The sequence below is a fragment of the Saimiri boliviensis genome, chromosome 17 (assembly GCF_048565385.1).
Source record: "Saimiri boliviensis isolate mSaiBol1 chromosome 17, mSaiBol1.pri, whole genome shotgun sequence".
Lineage (NCBI taxonomy): Eukaryota > Metazoa > Chordata > Mammalia > Primates > Cebidae > Saimiri > Saimiri boliviensis.
In genome coordinates, this window is record NC_133465.1 from 33549828 (window position 1) to 33564356 (window position 14529).

Sequence of the window (14529 nt, forward strand, 5' to 3'; positions counted from 1 at the left end):
TATTGAGTTGGCACAAAAGTAAGAAATCTGCAAAGCCCTAAAACAAAGTGAAATAAGAAGTCTGGAAGGAAAATGAGTGCCACAGTCTGCTTTCTCCCTGAAGGCTTCTGCTAACCTCTGGAGATGCTGCGATGCTTCTCTGATCAGCCAACCCCAAGGCTGGCGATCTAATGTGAAATTCCTGCATAAGGTTGAGGCTCACAGAGGCCACACACTCTAAAAGTGAGTAAGAAGTAAACCTGGATCACCATAAAGTCGCAACAAGGAAACTTAACCAATACACTCTGGCACTGGTTAGAGGGGAAAACATTGTAAACAGGCCACTTCTTATATAACTTTGAGATCCAAAATTATGCTAGTTGTGAGATCCAAACAACCCCAGGCACTTCAGAAGCAAATAAAAATCCTCTCTGGTGAAACTCAACCCCAAAAAAGTCCCCAAAAATCCTCACAAATAAAGTCTCAAGGACAATAAGCAGCTTACAGCCCAAAATTACAAAACATAAAAACATACAGGGAAATAAAGTATCATTAGTAAAAAGCATTAGGGAAAAGAAATTCACAGAAACCTTAGGCATTGGAACTTTTTGATATAGAATATAACATACACATAAATAGGCACAGGAAAAGATTGAAAATAAACTAAATAGAAATAAAATACAATAATAAAATCAAAAATTCACTAAACATGTTAACTAGCAGATTAAACACCCATCAAGAGAGCAATAGTAGACTAAAAGATCTGAAGAAATTATCTAGCTGCAGCCCATAGGACAGAAAGATGGAACTGTGGAAGAGAGGTTACAAAAAGGAAATATGTCAAGAAGGTCTAATACAATTATCATCAGAGTTCCAAAAGAAAACAACAAAGAGAATGAGAAAGTGGCAATACAGGAGAAGTTAATAGCTGAGAATTTTCCAGAACTGTTGAAAAACACCAATTCTCAGTTTGGGGAAAACCTATGAGTTTCAAGTGGAATAATTTTTGTTTAATCTCTACACTAAGTAGATTACAGTGAAATTGCAAAATACCAAAGAAAAAGAAGACCATGATTAAGATTACAACCAACCTCTCAAACACTACAATGGAAGATAGAAAACATGAAGATTATCTTCATGTTGAAAGGACTGACGATATGAAATTCTATATCCAAAAATTTTTCTTTCAATCATGAGGATTTTAAAAGACATCTGGAGACAATAAAAACAAGTAATTTACTACTATAGGATGCCCATTAAAGGAAATACTAATGCTTATGCTTCACACAGAAGAGAAATTGTCCCAAATGAAAGGTCTAAAATGCAAGGTAGAATGACAAGATAGATACTGTAAAAAAGTTGGCAAAGTCTAAGCAATGACTGTACAAAACAATAATCACAATGTCAAATACACTGGAATTTTAAAAATAGGCTAGAACTAGAATATTGAACAACAGCTTATAAACTTGGAGGAAAACAGTCAGAAAAAAATTGTTCTAAGGCAGATCTCATCTGCCCTCTGCCTCAAGGCTATATCCCAGGGATGCCCTTTATAATGAAGGTATCATTTCCTCTAAAAGACAGGAGTGTGCTTGAAAAGCTGCTTAGGAACTGGGGAATCAGCTTCCTCTATTCCTTTGACTCCTCTCCATCCAATCTTACTTCTCTGTTGTTTTTTTCCTGCCTTCCTACCTTAGTAGGAGGCAGGAAATTCTACTTTTGCAATTCTGCAAGGCACATGGCTTAACCCATCAAGACTTAATCTAAAGAAAGGGGAAGAGAGGGTTCTACTGTCAACACTACTTGCTCTTCCCTCTCTGTTTTCCAACTGGGCTTCTTAGACCATGTTTATTGTAGACTATATTTACGCCCTCCCAAAAGGCCATAAGAAGTAGCCAACATACTCTAATATCTCCCAAATATCTACCAATCCCCTAAAGTGCCATCCTCAGTAAGCACACAATAACGATTTAACCAGCTGCATTGCTACCTTTAACAAGGGCTTCCCAGCTGCAAACTGGGGGATTCCCCTGTGCCTCATTCCTCCAGAGCTCAGCAATGCCAATTGCAAGTACCAATTTCTGCCACTTTTAGGAGTGTTGGGCAGGGCATGGATACTCCCCACCTGGACACTCATCAGTAAGTTCTCCTCTCACTTTTGTCTCCTGGGGCTTCAAAGACAGACCTTGGGTTGGCCAGCACCTGCTCCCAGCAGTCTTCCTGCTCACCTTGGCTCAGCTCAGACAATTTCTCCAGGGAGCTCACACTAACAAAGGTAAGGAGTCTTGAAGTCATTGCTTACAAAACAGTACTAAGAGGCTTCTGCCTTGAGAGGCAAACCCTTTATTACGGATAGATCTTTAGATTGCATATTTTTATAATTTCCCAGAGAGTTCTTTTTATGCTCTGCTAAGATCCAAATGAACTGGTACAAATGCTTGGACTTCCTTCTGCCTCTGGCGAGGTGAGGTCTGCAAGGCTGGAAAATGTGCACGTGGGTCTGAGAATGAGCTCTTCTCCGGAAGGGGTGAGGGCCAAGCAGCACACTGGGGATGGAAAACACCCAGGGTCCTTACGATACCTTTGCTCCTAGGATGAAGGGTATTAATTCTCAATGGGGATCACTTTTGGGAAACTCTGAGCTGGGCAGCTATTTGACCAAGTTCTGTTCCTTGTAAGCTCCATGCAGGCATGACCCATCTCTGGCTCACTTATCTCAGTGCCCAGAATGCCCAGCCTAGAGTCTAGCACCAAATCAGCACTCAGTGAATACTTGTTGGCCGGTTGGGTAACATGCTGCTGGCAGGCACAGCAGCTCCCTGTCTACCGCCACAGCTATGTTCTTCTGCCATCCACATGAATCAGATCTGTGCCTCTCTCAGTCCATTTTCTCTGAGATTAGAAGAGATGCCAACAGCCAGTAAGCTCAGAGGACTGGACTAGGTTCCCCGGCAGCTGTAAAGGATAGAAACCCTTTGAGAGCCCAGAAGGCTGATTCCTTCTTCTGAAGAGAACTGTTCACAGATCAGAAAAAGTCAGGAGATGGGAGAGGAAGAGGAAGCACATTTCAGAAAGTGGAAGCAGAAAGTAGGAGGAAGTGCTAAAGCCCGAGATGTGGGCAGGGCTAGAGCATCCCAGCTGAGGTCCTGGACTTCTTCCTGTGGAATGGAGGGAATTCTGGAACACTGGCAACAGGGGAGTGCCCTAACCAGATCTACATTTTACAAAGGTCATCATGGCGGCTGCCATGGACAGATGTCACTGGAGCCCAGGGGACTGCTGTAATGTCTGGCTGAGATATGAAGGGCTGAGGAGTGGGGCTGGAGAGAAGAGATCATATCATGTGTTCCTCCCAAAATGGAAGTAGAAAGCCCCAACCCTCAGGGGACAGTGTTCCCTGCTAATGTACGGTCCAGGGTGGGAGACCAGCCTATGTTTCATGGCTCTCGATATCGTCTCTTCTGCTTCGCATTGAGACTGTCCCAAGAGGTGGCCCCACAGTCCCCCTACGTCCTTCCAGGTTCCTTGCTTCCCAGGAGGCCAGCCTCGGCCCATGTGGTACCTTATCCCACACGCTCTGTCCAGGTTGTTTGCTTCTTAAGAGTTCCTCCTGCTTAGAACGGTGAGAGAAGCACAGAATTCAGACTTACCGCTTTCAGAGCCTCCCAAACTGGTCTGTTCATCCTCTGCCCCTCACTCACTGTGTGACACCAGGTAGGTGTCTTCCCCTCTCTGAGCCTTGTTTTTCTCATCCACAAAGATGGGATAATAATAATCACCTTGCAGGGCTATGAGGTGGAGTCATGCTTATTACAAAAAGCTCCTAGCATGTTGCTAGGCATAAAGTAGTTGCTTAGCGATGAGTCCCTGTGATTGGGGCTGCCACAAATTTCTCATTTCCCAAGGCCCAGCTATAGGCCACCTTCTCCAGGCAGCATTTCCTGACAACCCAACCCAACTCATGGACTTCTCCCTCTCTTGGCTCTGACAATCCTTGCAATTTGTCCCATCAACCTAACACCTGATTTCTCACTCTCAGATTGGGCACTAATGTTTCTCCACGAGCTTTCCTTATCTCCCCACAGCTTTCCTTATCTCCCCACAGTGAACAAAAGATTCTCCAATACCAAGAAGCACCTCTTCCCCTTCTTCCGCCTCCCTACAGTGCAGGGATAGGCACATCATGGTTGCTCCAGTAGGTGGGCAGGATAAGGCCTGTTCACTGAGGGCTGCAAGTTTGGCCTCTATGACGAAGGCAATAGGGAGCTAGTGAAGGCTCTGGAAGAGGGAGATGAAAGAAGGTGTCATTTGGGTGAGCACTAAGCCCCAGTGCACAATTTTTCCAGTTTGTGTCCTTCCTGCTTTCTCTGCAGAGGCCACTGGCAGAGTGATGAATGCACAGAAGCTGCGCATTATTAATCACCTTAAAAGCAAACATTCATCTTGGTGCAGAATTTTTACTTTTCTCCTCTAATAATAACGGATTAGAGCACCCAGATATTAATGGGCTAGATAATTTACATTTTGCTTAAGCAGAAAAAACAAACCATCAGACCCTTGTGGCAATACCACTTTCCGACACATTGAGAGACAGGCCAAATAAATTGCTGTAACTAAAACACTCACGTACACACGTTCACCCGCCGATACATGACAGTTTGCAAACATTTTGCAACAGGCTCAATATAATTTCTAAACACAATTACTCATTCTCTTCTGGATGGTTTTCCACTCCTCCTTGCCTTCCCAATTGCTCAGGGCCATTAAACCGCAAATCCCTGGGCAGGGTTCCCCTCTGCTCCTTTCCTGAAACTCTGACCTCCCCCCTAAATAAGTCAGTCCTTAAAGGAAACAACTCATCGAGTACCCAGTACCACCAAGAAGCAAAATGGGCCGTGGACATTCACCCCTCTTTTCACCTCTTCTCCTACCTGGAATCCCAAAAAGGGAGAAGCATTACTGAAAAGAGAAGCCTGAGAAAAATTCTTTCATCTTGATCCTCTTTATGTGATCACCAACAGAAAGCTGCCATTGTGGCTTGCCTGAGGTTCCAGCCAAAGAGTGAAATACTGCAGTAGGCCAAGCCATGAAGAGACAGGACAGCGACTGATTCCTGCACTGACAATGATTTATTGTAGCATCTTGACCAATTCCTCAACTTTCTCTGAGTTGTGGATTCCCCATTTCCACAATGAATGCTTTGGTTTTGATAACCCAAAACTCCTGACATTTTGTGATTTAACTCCTGGGCACCAACAGTCACACAGGGTGGGAGCATCGAGTATTAGAGCTGAGCAGTTAAAAGGAGCATGCATAATACTTAGTCCCCGGGTGAGCCAGCCACTGCACATGCTCAGTACTGGGGAGCACTACCCACTGAGAATTCTTAGTCCGCAGGTGGGCTACCCACTAAGCCTGCTCAGCCCGGAGGTGAGCTATCCACTGAGCATGCTCAGTCCCGAGGTGAGCTATCCACTGAGCATGCTCAGTCCCGAGGTGAGCTATCCACTAAGCAGGCTCAGTCCGCAGATGAGCTATCCACTGAGCATGCTCAGTTTCCCCAACCCCAACAGTGTACTACTCGCCCTCCAGTGTACTACCCACTGGGCATGCTCTGTACGAAGGCAATCAAGTTCCCTAAGGTACCAGAGCATATCACCTCTCACTCAGTTCTAAAGAAAAGTGGCACTAGACATGCTTAGTTACAGGGCAGTAGACTGTCTGCTGGCGAAAGCTTATCCTTTCTCCTTGAGCTCCCCAGAAATAGGATAGACAGATACACGGTGGGCCCACAGCAACTAGTTGAATTAAAATAATCTTAGCCACACTGTCTCTGTTCACCTGTTGAGTTCTGTAGACTCTGATTATGACATACGCGGGCCTTAAGTGTTATACAACAAAACAAAGTTTCCAGCAAGTAAATCTTCACCAGCCAATCACTCCAAAACAGCATATATCCTCATAATATGTTTTCAAACTCATCAAACCTGTAAGAATACAGATTTGATCAGTACTATCCACCAGTTTTACCTAATTAACATTTATAATCTTCCCATCTAACAGTAGAAATCACTTTTTTTCAGGTAGCAAGGCATGTTCACCAAAATAGGTCATATACTTGGCCAAAAAGCATGTCTCAAAAATTTTTTAAAGATTGAAATCATACAAGTTATTTTATTATAATAAGATTAAATTAAAAAGTAATAACAGCCATCTAGAAAATCACCAACTCTCAGGAAATTAAATAAAACACTTTTAAATAACTCGCAGATCAATGAAGAAATCACAGGGGAAATTGGAAAATATTTCAAACTGAATGATAATGAAAGCAACACATATCAAAATTTGTAGGATACAGCGGAAGTGGAGATTAGAAGGAAAGTTAGGTCTTTAAATGCCTAGATTAATAAAGAAAAAAAAAGGCACAAAATCAATAATCTGAGCATCCACCTCCAGATCCAAAAAAAGAGCAAATAAAATTCAGTGTAAACAGGAAATGGAAAACAGTAAGAAGAGAGAAAATCGATGATATAGAAATTAGACAGACAATAGTGAAAATCAGCAGAGTCACAGTTGTTTCTTCGAAAAGATTGATAAAATTGACCACCCCTCCAAAGAAGACTAGCCAAGAAAAAAAGGAGCTCATCTATGAACCAGAACATGGGCCCTCACCAGACACTGAATCTGCTGGCACCTTGATCTTGGACTTTGCAGTTTCTAGAACTATGAGAAATTAAATTTCTGATGTTTATAAGCCAAAAAAAAAAAAAGGACAGGAAACACGTATTACCAATATCAGAAATTACATATGGCTTATCACTACAGAGTCTGTATCTACTAAAAACAATAGGAAATATGATGAACAACTTTAGAGGTCAATAAATGGACAACTCAGATGAAACTGACAAACTCCTTGGAAAGGATAACTCACAAAAACTAAATACATGAAATTATGAATCTAAATAGTCCTATATCTGTTAAGTAATTTTAATTCATAGTCAAAAACTTTCCCACAAAGAAAATTCTGAGTCCATGTAGCTTTACCAATGAATTTCACCAAACATTTAAGGAAGATATAATACAATGGTATTAAACAAACTCTGAAAGTCAAAAAGAAGGAGATATTTTCTAACTAATTTAATGAAGCCAGAAAAATCCTGACATTGAAAACTGACAAAGATATTAGAAAAGATTGTTACAGACCAATATTTCTCATGATTAAAGAGATTTTTTTTAAAGCCTTGTTAAACTACTAGCAAATTAAACAGTGGTATAGAGAAGTATAATGTAACTTGACCAAGTTGTGTTTATCACAGTAATGCAAATTTGATTTAACATTTGGAAAATAAAACAGATGAAGTTGAAAATTTTTTTGAAAAAATCTGAAATTCACAAGATTAACAGAATAAGGGAGAAAAAGGTCAATGTAATTCACAACATTGATTGAATAATGGAGAAAAATAATATAATTCAAAGAAAATATTGGGCTAATTCAATACCCATTACAGAAAAAGAAACAACTATGAGTAGAATTTTCTTAATCTGATGAAGACAACTATTAAACATCTAGAACTAAAAACATCCTACCTAACAGTGAAACACTGAATGCTTTTCTTATAAGATCAATAACAGTGTTAACAGATAATATCCCAAACATTGTACTAAGCTGTAGATGGTGTACTGGGACAAGAAAACTAAATAAAAGTCATAAACATTGAAAATTGAAAAGTAAAGCTGTACTCACAGACAATGTGGTTATATACATGGAATACTCTATGGAAATCTTGAAAAATATATTAGAATAATTGAATATTAAAGGATACAATGTCATTATATTAAAAAATCAATTATTGCTCTACATACTAGCAACAAAAAAATGGAAAATAAAAACTCTTTTTTTGTTGAGACAGGGTCTTGCTCTGTCACCCAGGTTAAAGTGACTGCAGTTAAAAGTGAGTGGGCACAAACAGGGCTCACTGCAGCCTTGACCTTCCAGGCTCAAGTGATCCTCCCACCTCAGTCTCCCAGGTGGTTGGGACCACAAGTACATATTGCCATGCCAGACTAATTTTATTTATTTTTATTTTTTGTAGAGATGGAGTCTTGCCATATTGCCCAGGCTGGACTCAAACTCCTGGGCTCAAGCAATCCTCCTGTCTTGGCCTCCCAAAATGCTAGGATTATAAGCATGAGCAATAAAAACTTATTAAATTGCCATTTGCAATAGAATTAATAAACACAAATACCTAGATATGATTCTAATTAATAAGGTGTTACAAAACCACTGTACTGAAAACTACAAAACAATTGCTGAGAGAAATTTAAAAGACTTTTAAAAATGTTTATGTTTATGTATATTATGTTTATGGAGTAAATAACTTGATATTGTTAAGATGTCATTTGCCACCAAAGTGATCTATCAGTCACAATCCCAAATTACAAGAGGATTTTTTGAAGAAGCTGACAAGTTGGTCTAAAATATATATGGAAATGCAAAGTACCTAGAGTAGCCAAAACAGAATTGAAAAAGAACAAAGTTGGAAGACTTAAACTAATTTCAAATCTTTCTACAAAATAACAGCAGTGAAGTCAGTATGGTTTTGGTATAAGAATAAGTGAGCAGAGAAGAACACAATGTCCAAAAAAAGACCCACACACAGACAATTAATTTTTAGCCAAGTCAACTCAATAGGGGAGAGGAAAGCCTTGCTACAAATGGCGTCAGAATAACCATGTAGTTCTATTTAAAAACAAAGAATCTCAACTCCTACCTCACTCCACATGCAAAAATTTATTAGAATGAGATCATAAAGCTAAACATAGTGCTAGATCCAGAAAACTTCCAGAGAAAACATAAAATAATATCTTTGAGACTTGGGATAGAAAAAGATTTCTTAGAACACAGAAGCCAATAATCATAAAAGAAAAAATTTTTAAATGGAGTTAACAAAAATTTAAATTTCTGCTCATTAAAATATGCCATTAATAAAATTAACAAGGAAACCGGCCACAAACTGAGAAAAATATCACAATATATGTAACCCTAACAAAGGACTCATCTATTCTGAGTATACAAGGAATTCCTGCTAATCAACAAACACACAAGTAGCACAACTTTAAAAATGGGCAAAAGACTTGAAAAGACATTTTGCAAAAGAAGATATATGAATGGCCACTAAGACATGAAAAATGCTCAATATCAATTTTCTTCAGAAAATGCAAATTAAAATCACAATAAGATACCTTTCCTACTCACTACAATGTATTCTTTTTTGGCAAGTAGGGTGCTTTTTTTATTTTTTATTTTTGAGACAGAGTTTCACTCTTGTTGCCCAGGCTGGACTGCAGTGGCGCTATCTCAGCTCACCGCAACCTCTGCCTCCCAGGTTCAAGCAATTCTCCTGCTTCAGCCTCCTGAGTAGCTGGGATTACAGGCACGCACCACCACGCCTGGCTAATTTTGTATTTTTAGTAGAGATGGGGTTTCTCCATGTTGATCAGGCTGGTCTTGAACTCCTAACCTCAGGTGATCTGCCAGTCTCGACCTCCCAAAGGGCCGGGATTACAGGTGTGAGTCACCACACCCAGCAGCAAGTAGAGAATTAAAGATCGACGCTCATGTAAGAGAGGAAAGAAGTAGGATTGGGCAGAAAGAAGATGGACTGCAGTGCAGTCACAATCTAGTCTGTTCAGAGATGTCCCATTTTGGCACCAAATGCCCCAGCTTCTTAGTCCTCCAGTGGATCCACGAGAATTACAGGGAGTCCAATTCTGCCTCCACTGCTTTATTTCTGGACCCATGTATCCTTTTTATTGTCGTACAAGATGGCATTCCATCCTTGCAGAGGACCACCTCGAAGCTGACACCTCCACCACCCCTTTGGTATGCCATACCAAAACTCTATCAGGCTGGAAGTTGGAATGTATTTTTTGAATGATGGAGAATGAACACAAGGAATCTTTTTTGGAGAGAAGGAAATATTCTAAAAGTAGATTGTAGTGATGGTTGCACAACTTTATAAATTTACCAAAAATCATTGAACTATACCTTCACAATGGCTGGAATTTATATGTAAATTATTCCTCAATATGTTCATACATTGCTGCTGAAAGTATAAATCATATATCACAATTGAAAGATACGAGCATTTAGTAAAATTGTAAAGAAAAGCTAGATAATGATAAACATAAAATTCAGGACAGTAGTTACCTATGAGGGGGACAGAGAGGAATGAGAAGTGTTAACTTCAAAGAAGAAATGTTGAAGATATTGGTAATCTTTTTCCCTATATTAGGTAGTGGTATAAAAGTGTTCATTGTATCAATATTTCTTAGACCTTCTATCTAGTTTATATATATTATTTTGTTTCTACTCAACACATGAATAAAACAACTTATAGTTAATAAAAACAATTTTTTTTACTATACTTTAAGTTCTGGGATACATGTGCAGACTGTGCAGGTTCGTTACATAGGTAGACACATGTCATGGTGGTTTGCTGCATCCATCCCCCCAGTCATCTACATTAGGTATTTCTCCTAATGTTACCCCTCCCCAATGCCCCTACCTACCTGCTATCCCTCCCCTTGAAATCGAGATTTCAAGACCAGCCTGGCCAACCTGGTGAAACCTCATCTCCACTAAAATTCAAAACTTAGTCGGGCATGGTGGAGGGCACCTGTAATCCCAGCTACTCAGCAGGCTAAGGCAGGAGAACCCAGGAAGCAGAGGTTGAAGTGAGCCGAGATCACGCCACTGCACTCTAGCCTGGGTGACAGAGTGAGACTCCGTCTCAAAAAATAATAATAATAAATTAAATTTAATTAATTATAAAAGAGATCAAGCACTGGGTGAAGTGGCTCACACCTGTAATCCCAGCACTTTGGGAAGCCGAGGAGGGTGGATCACAAGGTCAGGAGTTCAAGACCAGCCTGACAAACATGGTGAAACCCCATGGTTTCTACTAAAAATACAAAAATTAACCGGGTGTGGTGGCACATGCCTGTAATCCCAGCTACTCAGGAGGCTGAGGCAGGAGAATTGTTTGTATGCAGAGGCAGAGGTGTGAGCTGAGATCACACCAATGCACTCTAGCCTAGGCAACAGAACAAGACTCCATCTTAAAAGAGAGAGAGAGAGAGAGAAAGATTAGCGATAGACCTGATAAAAAAAAATATGCATTATACTAACAAACTGACCAGTGGAGAGTTGGTGAGGTAAGACTCACCCTCATCCAAGAAACAGGGTAATAACACAGAGGCAGAATTAGAACAGTCCCCAGAGCTGAAAACCAACAGGGGACCACTTAGACTTACAGGCAAAGTTGATGATAATGAGGGAATGGACAGTGAGAAGGAGGAGAATACTGGCCGGGCGCAGTGACTCAAGCCTATAATCCCAGCACTTGGGAAGGCCAAGGTGGGCAGATCACTTAAGGTCAGGAGTTTGAGACCAGGCTGGCCAAATGGTGAAACCCCATCTCTACTAAAAAATACAAAAATTAGCCAGGCATGGTGGCGCATGCCTGTAGTCCTGGCTATTTGGGAGGCTGAGGTGGGAGAATCTCTTAAACCTGGGAGGCAGAGGTTGCAGTGAGCTGACATCATGCCACTGCACTACAGCCTGGGCAGCAGAGCGAGACCCTGTCGCCAAAAAAAAAAAAAAAAATGAAGAAGGAGAATACTGGGTTGACTGGAGGCTTCACCCTCTCCACTTTGGTGGACAAGAGAGCAAGAGAATCACAGCACTGATCCCCCCAGCCCCAGCCCAATGCCATTTAGATACTAACACCTTAAAACTTCAAAAAAGATATGCACACACCTGCCTTAGATTTCATTGTCCGGCTTGTTCAGAGGAGGAAAGTGAGAAAGCTTAGGTACAGGAACCGGGAGGAGTGTTGAATGGTGGCAGCCCTTCAATCAGTGGCGGTAACTTCCGTGGGGGCTCCTGGGTGCAGTATCTGCACACCTGGAGAAATAGTAAGTTCCAGGGCAGGCTAAGCTACCATCACAGATAGACCCACAATATGTTAATGGCTCAAACAACAGAAGTTCATTCCTACCTCAAATGCCTAGTTCAGAGAACGGTGTCCTCCTTTGTGTGGTATTTTGAGTCTCAGCCTCCTTTTATCTTCTGGCTTCTCTATTCTCTAGGGCCTTCTTGTCATCTGCTTTCAGTCAGAGAAAAAAAAAAAAAGGAGGCAGGAGGGACTTAGCTGCTTTTTTAAAAGTTTCAGCCCAGCAACCTTCGGGCAGACCAAGATGTCTTATAACAGGACACAACGAAAACAAACCATCAAAGAAAAAAATTGACAAGCCAATTAATTGGACTGCATCAAAATGAAACATTTCTCCTTTTCAAAACAAATCATTAACAAAATGAAAAGCCAAACCACAAAGAAAACATTTTTGTAATTCACATATCAAACAAAAGACTTGCATCCACAGTATGTAAAAACCTCTAGAATTCAATAAGACTCCCCCCCCCCCCGAAAATGTAGCGGCAAAAGATTTTAAGATGCTCACAAAAGGAGTTGTGCATGAAAGGATGCTTGACATCATGAGTCATCAAGGAAACGCGAATTAAAACTACAAAAAGGCCAGGTGCGGCGGCTCAAGCCTATAATCCCAGCTACTTGGGAGGCTGAGGCAGGAGAATCACTTGAACCTGGGAGGCAGAGGTTGCAGTGAGCCGAGATCACACTACTGCTCTCAAGCCTGGGTGATAGAGCAAGACTCAGTCTCAAATAAATAAATAAAACCACAAAGAGGTGCCATGATACACCTACCAGACTCACTAAAATTAAAGGGACTGACATGATCAAGTATTGGTAAGGGTGTGGGATAACGGGAGCTCTTAAATATTGCTGAATGTAGGATGGTACAACCATCATGGACAGTGGTTTAGTGCTTTCTTGTAGTTAAATACGCACTTTAATGACTCAGCAGTTCTACCTCTGGGTATATAACCAAGCGAATGGAAAGCAGAGGTTCATACAGAGACTGGACAGACGTGTACATAGCTTTTCTGCATAGAAGCCAAAAACCACAGACCAACCAAATGTCTATCACCAGGTAAGCGGATAAACAAACTGTAGTATAATCATACAATGGAATACTACTCATCACTAAAAGGAAAAAAGCCACGCGATACATACAACATCATGAATGAATTTTAAAACACTATGTGAAGCAAAAGTAGCCAGCCCAGCCGACTTCATGTTGTATGATTTTATGTATAGGAAATCCTTGAGTGTGCAAATCTAATCTGTGATAACATACAGTGGATCAGGCAGCCATCTGTGGGTGGGAGGAATTTACTACAGAGGAGCAGGTGAAAGCCCTTTGGGATCATGGAAATGTTCAGTATGTTGATTGTGCTAGTGGTGGTAGACATCAAGCTGGTATTGGGGATGTACAAGTTGTACATTTTAAAAGGGTGCTTTTCATTGTATATAAATTGCATGTTAATAACACTGACTTTTTTTAAGGGAAGGAGAACGTCTTAGCCTAGAAAGTGCACACATAACTTCTGCTCACATTACAGTGGTTAGAACAAACCATCCTAAGGTCACTCCAACTTCAAGGGAGGCTGAGACATGTGTCCAGCTGTGTGGCCAGGAAGAAAGGAAAATGGGTTTGGCAAAAAACAGCAGCATCTGCCACACCCAACTGTCTGCTGCCCAGAGGGTTACTGAGAGCCCTTCCAAGGCAGAGATAGCGGGGCCGCCCCAAGGTTGACAGCAAGGCAGGCGATGAGGCTGGGACCCAGGGCTGAGCACAGAGAGAGAGGAGAAGGCTGCTGGAAGAGGAAGCATTCCCAAAAGCCATTTCCGAAGAACAAAGCAAGAGAAAATGGTGTCCACAAAAGCATGGAACAGGAAAGCAGATGTTTGGAGACTGGGTTGGGAAGTCCTGCATTGCTGGAGCGCAGAGAGGTTGGAACAAATCGTGGGTGACGGAGACTGTGGGCTCTACGATGAAGGGCGAAGCAGTGGGGACTGTACCTCGTAAACCCTCAGGACCCTGGAAGGGTTGGAGGGAAGCTCCAGCTCTGACGGCCCCTACACAGTTTGTAGTACTTAGTGACTTACCTTCCCATTCAGTCACAGCACTGGGGGGCGAGCGGTGGGTCACTGCCTTGAGGTGCACACCCCAAGACTGGGGAGCCCCCTCCACCCAGAGAAGGTAGGAGAAGTTCCAAGCTGTGACTCAGGCTGCACTCCAGGAAACAGGCGGATGGAGGAGCCAACGTCACAGGCAGGAAGTAGCGTGTGGCTGGAGCCCACTCACAAACCCCACTCCCATCTGAATCACTTCGCAAAAGAGGCACCTGTTGCTCAGCAACGGAGGGGAGGTCCCGGCAGGCCCCAGCTCCTGGCTTCAGACTCCGGCCTGGTTAACCCTTCACTTCCCAAGTAGCGGGGGATCTGACCCCACCAACTATGTCAAAGGTGTAGACTTACCTGGATTTGACTTCACCTGCCATTCAGCCTATTCCGAAAAGGAACACCTTCCAGCAGAGGATACAGTGTCTACTGCATCCCACTC

The 14529-nt window shown here is 41.9% G+C and overlaps 1 long non-coding RNA gene across 1 annotated transcript in view; it reads right to left on the reverse strand.

The window, feature by feature from the left end:
• LOC141581711 (uncharacterized) overlaps positions 1-12141 on the reverse strand; it is a 64332-nt gene extending 52191 nt beyond the window's left edge. Inside the window, exons 1-2 of the long non-coding RNA XR_012514467.1 lie at positions 12042-12141; positions 11801-11947 (exon numbers count right to left, since the gene is read on the reverse strand). This is a non-coding gene — a long non-coding RNA (uncharacterized LOC141581711). The remainder of the gene's footprint in view (positions 1-11800; positions 11948-12041) is intronic.
• Between the last annotated feature and the right edge of the window lie 2388 nt (positions 12142-14529).